The sequence below is a fragment of the Coptis chinensis genome, chromosome 5, assembly GCF_015680905.1.
Source record: "Coptis chinensis isolate HL-2020 chromosome 5, ASM1568090v1, whole genome shotgun sequence".
Classification (NCBI taxonomy): Eukaryota; Viridiplantae; Streptophyta; class Magnoliopsida; order Ranunculales; family Ranunculaceae; genus Coptis; species Coptis chinensis.
The window spans coordinates 18,667,893-18,675,421 of NC_141460.1; the positions used below are offsets into that span (position 1 = coordinate 18,667,893).

Here is a 7,529-nt window from a genome sequence, read left to right on the forward strand (position 1 = left end):
GGATAAGAAAATACCATACTTTGATCGGGCTACCTCAATCCCAAGGAAATATTTAAGGTCTCTGAGCTGTTTCATTTCAAATTCAGAAGCCAGATACTGTTATAAGCTAGAAATCTCCTCATGATTATCACCTGTCACCACCATATCATCAACATAGATAATAAAAGCATTGATTTTACCTCTTCTGTGTTTTAAAAATAAAGTGTGATCCGAGTTTCTCTATTTGTAGCCGAACTTCTTCATAGACTTGGTGAACCTGCCGAACCAAGCTCTTGGAGACTGTTTTAACCCATACAATGCATTTTTTTAGTTTATAGACCATTGTTGTATCTGAGTATTCTGGTATACCTGGGGGAGGATCCATATATACTTCTTTAGTAAGATCTCCATGCAGGAAAGCATTTTTTACTTCAAACTGAAGAAGAGGCCAATCTTTGTTAACTGCTAATGACAAAAGTACTCTCACAGTATTAAGTTTAGCAACCGGTGCAAAAGTTTCTTGATAATCTACACCATAAGATTGTGTATACTCTTTCGCAACTAGTCGAGCTTTGTATCTCTTAATAGCTCCATCTGCTTTGAGCTTGACTGTAAATACCCATCTGCACCCCATTGTCTTCTTTGTCTTTGGTAAGATTACAAGTTCCCAAGTGCCATTCTTTTTCAGTGTTGCCATTTTTTCTGCCATAGTTTTGGTCCATCTAGAATTTGCTAAAGCTTCCTGCATTTTACTAGGAATAGAGATAGATGATAACTGGAGTACATAAGATGCATATGACTTGGATAACTTGTGGGATGACACATGATTGCTTATGGGATATTCACTTTAGCTTTAGGATCAGGTTCATATTTAATTGGTGGTTGGCCACGGTTAGATCAAGGTGGAAGATGATATTGAACTCGTTCAGAATTAAGACTAGGTAAGTTAACATCAGAATCAACAATAAGACTAAGTAGGTTAACATCATGAATATTAAGACTAGGTAGGTTAACATCATGAATATTAGAATCAACAATAATAGAGTCAGGCGATACCTCTAATGGGTCTTCTGGAGAAGATTGGATTAGTGGATCCGTTGTAGGAGGTAATGTACTATCATAGATTTGATTTTCACATTCTTCATTTGAGCACTCAGTGGGGGTTGCATCAACTTCTTCTATTGAGTTTTTATCACTAGGTGATTGTGGTCCCGATAAATCAAAGACCATTATATCATCATGATTCTGCATTTCATTTCTATTCTCCCCCTGAAGTGAAGAATCAGTGATCTCTGTATAAAAAAGGTCGTGTTCATGGAAAATGACATCCATTGAGACAAAAAAAAAATTAGACGATGGATGATAACATTTATAATCCTTATGAGTTGAGCCATACCCAACAAAGACACATTTCAAAGCACGTGGATCAAGTTTGGTGCGTTATTGTGTATGTAAGTGAACATACACCACACACCCGAAGATATAGGGTGCTAAATGAACAATGGGCGGAAGCGTACAGTGATCAGAAAGCACATCTAAGGGTTTCCGAAATTGGACAACACTAGAAGGTGTACAATTCATTAAGTAAACAACAGAGGTCAAAGCCTCACCCCATAAGTGAGATGGGACATGACCACCAATTAATAAAGATCGAGTGATCTCCAAAAGATGTCTGTTTTTTCATTCTGCAACCCCATTTTGCTGAGGGGAATAAGAGCAAGAGGTTTGATGTAGAATACTAGCCGAATGCATAAAGCCAGTCAATTCCCTTTTGAAATACTCACCCCCATTATCAGAGCGAATAACCTTTACAGAGATGCCAAACTGTGTGAGCACCATCTGATGGAAAAGGGGAAAAAATGTACATACATCACTTTTATGTTTCAAAAAATATACCCAGGTCATCCGATTGCAGTCATCGACAAAAGTAATAAACCATTTCATCCCGTTATGTGTAGGACGTGGGCAGGACCCCAAACATCTGAATGAACTAAAAAAAAAAGGAGCATCAGCTCTATTATCACTCGAAGAGAAAACAATATGATGGCTTTTTGCCATTACACGGGTTTCACAAGCAAAATCAGAAAGACTACAACCATTAAATAAAGATGGAAATAATCTCCTAAGATAACCAAATGAGGGATGTCCTAGTCGTTTATGCCAAAGCCAAATCTCGCATTTATTTTTATTAACCTTATCGTCACTCATAACATGAGCTTGGACTCCTTGATTGGACTGTTGAAAACCATCCTCCAGATAGTACAATCTTCCACTTTGTTTACCACTGCCAATCCTCTCCTTGGTAAGGGTGTTCTGAAAAATATAGTGAGTAGGAAAGAACAAGGCAGCACAATTATGAGATTTGGTTAATTGGATAACAGAGAGAAGGTTACAATTTATTGATGGAACAAATAAAACATCATGGATAGATAAAGAAGGGGACAAAGGTACAGTGCCAATACCAACAACTGGAGATGACACACCATTAGCATTAGTAATGACTTATTTGGAACAACTAGAGGAGAAATGGTTAAATTTATAGCGATCGCAAGTCATATGATCAGTAACACCAGTGTCAATTATCCAATCACTATTTCCAATAAAAGCAATAAGAGCAGAGTTAGATATACCTGACTGGGAAACAAATCCGGCAGCAGTGACTAAGTGACTCTTCGAGTTAGAAGACATGACAGCGGAATCGTTATTGGAATGCACAACAACGACATCATTATTGGTAGGTAAGTCTGTCATTTTTGGTAGATCAATAAACAAACAATGACCAGAAAAGAAGAAAAACAAAAAACCAAAAAAAAACTCCGATTCCTATAGTAATGGGGTAATAGAAAGGTAATCGAAGTTGGCTCATGATACCATATCCAAGATGTTTTAATGGATATTTCTGATAATCTTTATTAATGTTTCTAGCAATGACACTACTTCTTTTGTGTTTATGAGATGGTATATGGATTATATAGATAGATGATGGTCGTTGAACAAATAGAAGCGTATCAAAACCTAATTATCCCTCAATAAGTAAAGGATGAGTAGGATATCGTTCCACTTTTAAGTGTATGTTATGTGAAGGACAGGACTGGAAAGGGGGTTTGAAGGATTAAAAACTATGATTGTAGAGATTTTAGATTCTAATGTTAAACTAAACTAAATTAACTAAACTATTGAGAATTTATAAGATAGAGAATTCAAGATATTAGAATTCACAAATACTTTTGATCTATGACCTTCTGCTTCATGGTTGTTCTCACAAGTAGACTACAATTAGGCAATCGAGTGAGTGTCGATACCCTCTTGGACGAAACATCGTTAACAATTAATTTTACTTAAAGTTGTTTCTATGTTTATGCTATTAATATCTTCTTTCCTTTTATGTAAGCTCGGGCAGCCATTCAATGCATTACCGAGAGCAACGTCAAGGAGTACTTCCTAATAGGGTGGCCATTCAATGAATCACCATGCCACTTAAGGCAAACACAAAGAATACTTCCCCTAAGCAGCCACTCCATGAGCTACCATTTCTAAAGCAACACAAAGAATACTTTCCTAACTTTAAAGAACTATACTACTATAAGAAAAGTAAAGAATACTAGCATGATATTAATATTGCAAAATATAAACCCTATTCTATACTTCCATCCCATGGTGTGGGTAATATAACTAATAACTAAAAATATAAAGAACTAACCTGATTGAATAACACCATGAACCAGAAGAATCATTAAACCTTAAGCATCGGCTTCATCTCCTCCCTTGAAGGAGAAGATTAGCCTTCCATAAAGAAAGAAGAACACGAAGAACGAGAAGAAGAAGAGTCGAAGAACATAAGACTAGAAAGACTAACTTATTAAGACTCGACTAGTTAAAACCGAATATTTTATTATTAATCTCTCTCTGCCTCAAGTTTTGGAGACAAGAATATAAGTGAATTGGCAAATTACATGAGGCACTAAGGTCCTCTATTTATAGGAATGAGTTATAGAAGCATTCCAAACCGCTATTTGTTTTCTAATACAAATCAACTTCTTTCAGAGTCAAACTTAGTCTCCAAAACTGAGAAGAAGGCTTCTGATTGTCGATTTTCACGCGTCTTAGATACGAGCAATGCGGTTTGATCGCAGAATCCATCGTCAGGCCCCGCACGCGGAAGTCTATTTTCCCTCTTTTGTTATATCCTTCTATCCTCTTTGGTCCAAACAACAAATTCTTTTGCCTTGGGCTTCCAAATAGGCTTTAAAATAGGTCCAAGTCGCATATTTAATAGCTTCAATTTCTTGGCCTTCTCCATGATTGTCCACGGGCTTCCCATGTGATCCTTAATATTCTGAATTGCTCTGTTTTACCCCTTTTTCTCTAATATTCCACAAAACTCTCTCTTTCACCTGTAGAATCATAAAACATAACTTACAAACACTATTAGTCCACTAAGATGGCTAAACAAGATGCATAATCAAGGATTAAATTGCACTTTTTGAGCACTTATCATATATACATGAATACAGAGATCTTCTAGATCCACATATCTATGAAAAGATAATACACTTACTAAGATTATAAGATATATCAAGGGGAATGATACGCATGACAAATCGTGGAACTCGTACGCCTTAGCTTGGGAGGATGCTTTACCTTTCAATGCTACTCTATTAGAAGGTCTGACATTTGTTTCCTATGACCACTATAATTATGATAATATATGGCATGGTTTATCAGCTGTGGTGCCTTTTGTTGCTTGGCATAAGAAGACAGTGTGTGCAATGCCCACTAGATGGATTTTTATATCACTGGGGTGAAGTTAGAGGTGGCATGGGAACTTGGCTTACACACTTGATGAAAGCTACATTCGGTGAGATGAATTTTGAGACGTTCGACCGAATAAGTGGGCCTGCTTGCTTCGAACGAGCGGTTGTGATGAGACATAATGAAGGTGGTATGCCAAGAGATAGAAGGTTGGAAGTTTATGATCTGTTGAGGTGCAAAGCAAGGGTGTATTGTAATGTGAGCTTGGAGGACAGGGGAGCAGATGTTAACAATAAGGATGTACCTAAAATTGGGATGACAATGTTTACGAGGACAGGACCAAGATCATTCCGGAACGCGTCAGTCGTGACTAAGATATTTGAGAGTGAGTGCTCCAAGGTTGATGGGTGCGGACTTATGGTTGCTCATCTAATTCGTGTGTTAGTTTAGTAGATATCTTTTGTGTTATTTGGCTAGTTGTTGTATATTGAGCTTAAGTTAGGTCCTAACAATAAAAAAATATAAAGATCTAATCACAAGTACATGCTAATGTAGAAGTAAAATATTTGATTTGGTGTATAGGTATTAGCATGAATTTGGAGTGAGATTAACACATTAGATGACCACAGCCAATTTGTCTATATGCCCTTTTAGTCAAAAATTTAACATAGTGATTCAAACGTTGGCAGACCGATTTTTCCTTTATCCTCAAAATTTTATTTGTTTTCTGGGTGAATGTTATAGTTTTCTTTTAGGTGACTTACTTTTAGGATAGATCTTGATCAAGGATAATATACATAACTTCTGCCGCCTATTTTCCTTTCGGTACTTGGTGAGAATGCCTTCACTAATAAAATAGTGCAGCGCATAGTGCCTCGGTTTTCAGTGAAAATTACTGCTCCCTGCTTCCGCTTTTTCCTGCTTTCCAGCCACATGGTTTACATGAATGTTGAGGATCTTTGAAATGAATTCCTTACTACGGTTATGCATGTATCAGAAGTCTGTGTGGTAGGGAAGCTGCCCCCCCAAGTGCTAATGAGCTGCTTTTGTACTTGTTCAATATCACAAATAATCACCAATTATAATAGAAGCAGACAAAAATTGGCATCTGTGAAATCTTACTTATTCTTCGATAGTTTAAGAGAATGGTCGACGTAAAGATCATAATATGTTAAGTTTATGAGTTTATCATGATTAGACAAGTCAGTAGTCGGGACTCTGGAAACCTAATATTTGTATCCTTGGGTATGAATCAGGTGAATTTGATGAGTTCTACGGATATCCTTGTGCCTGCACATGGGGCACAACTAACAAACATGTTCCTAATGGATAGAAATAGCAGCGTGATGGAGTTCTTCCCCCAAAGGATGGTTGAAACTAGCAGGTGTAGGTCAGCATGTATATCACTGGATTGCTAGCTGGTCGGGTATGAAGCATCGAGGTGCATGGAGGGACCCAAATGGTGAAGAATGCTCATTTCCAGAAGACGATCGAAGATGCATGTCAATCTATAAGGGTGGTATGATTGGATACAATGAGACCTATTTCACCGAGTGGCCTCGTAATGTCCTCAATGATGTTAAGATAAACAAGATGGAAGAAGCCTCGAAGAGACGTGAAATCAAACATCAGGTGAAACCAAGTGGTTGTGCCTGTTGAATGATTGGCTTGTTCTGCATCCATCGAATCTAAATCTTTAAATATGCCATCATGGAGAAATTCAACAATTTCTTCGGCGGATACGGACTAGTAGATACAAGACCATCAATTTTTTGGAAAATGCGGACATAGTCTGATGTTTGGATATCCTGAGATGGACTATGAAAACATCTTGAAGGTCATAAGATCAGCTGATCTGTCGTATTTTCCTTTTGAACAAGTACTAGGAAAACTGCAGTGGTCTTGGTTCTTTAAGCTGTACCTTCTTGCTAATTGTATTGATTTTCGAGCAACTGTTATATTAGTAGACATGACATAACAACTGCTTAAGCAGTTGATAATATACTTAACAATAACAAGTTAACAGTGCCATCATTCCATTTCCCCCCTCTTTGAATTCTAGATTAGTTTTTCTAGGAGTCTATGCTTTGATAAGCAACCACCTTGCACGTCTAAGAGTTTACTAACATTAAACTAAAAAACCCATAATTGACTTCGGTTGAGATATCGAGACCAAACTTCACCGTCCCTCATGGATCTCATTTACTTTCTTGTGTTACGAATTTACGATTGAAACTTCACAAATGTAACAAGAGAGAACTTTGACCAAAGCCCTATCATTATAATTGGCATCAAAAGACACCAGTCTTACACTTGAAGATCCTTGAGTTCATTTACATTAACCTTCGACATAACACTAGCACCCCCTGTAAGTAATTAAGAGTGTTGCATTATTGTCTTTTGGATGAACTAGTATTACCCCCCACTAGATGAGCCAATTAGGATTTCCCCCCTCCCACTAGATTGGAAATTAGGGTCTCCCCTCTAAATACACACAAAAAAAATTCGGTCAACCCACTTTAACTTTTTTTTTTGTGTGTATTTAGGAGGGAAATCCTAATTTCCCATCTAGTGAGGAGGAAATCCTAATTGGCTCATCTAGTGGGGGGTAACACTAGTTAACCCTTGTCTTTTTGTTGTCTTTTCAAGCGGTCAAGCCTAATAACTCAAACTCCTACATATCCTGTGCTTCAGCCTTCACTTCAAACACAACTTCACAAGAGAAATGGAGAGAAGTCCTAAAGATTTTCTCAAACCAAAGACTTGCTGCATTTGTAGCTACTCAACAAAACTTGCAC

General features: G+C 37.3%; 1 pseudogene; it reads left to right on the forward strand.

The window, feature by feature from the left end:
• The first annotated feature begins 2,810 nt into the window (after positions 1-2,810).
• LOC147496978 (uncharacterized) lies at positions 2,811-6,695 on the forward strand (annotated as a pseudogene).
• The last annotated feature ends 834 nt before the right edge of the window (positions 6,696-7,529 follow it).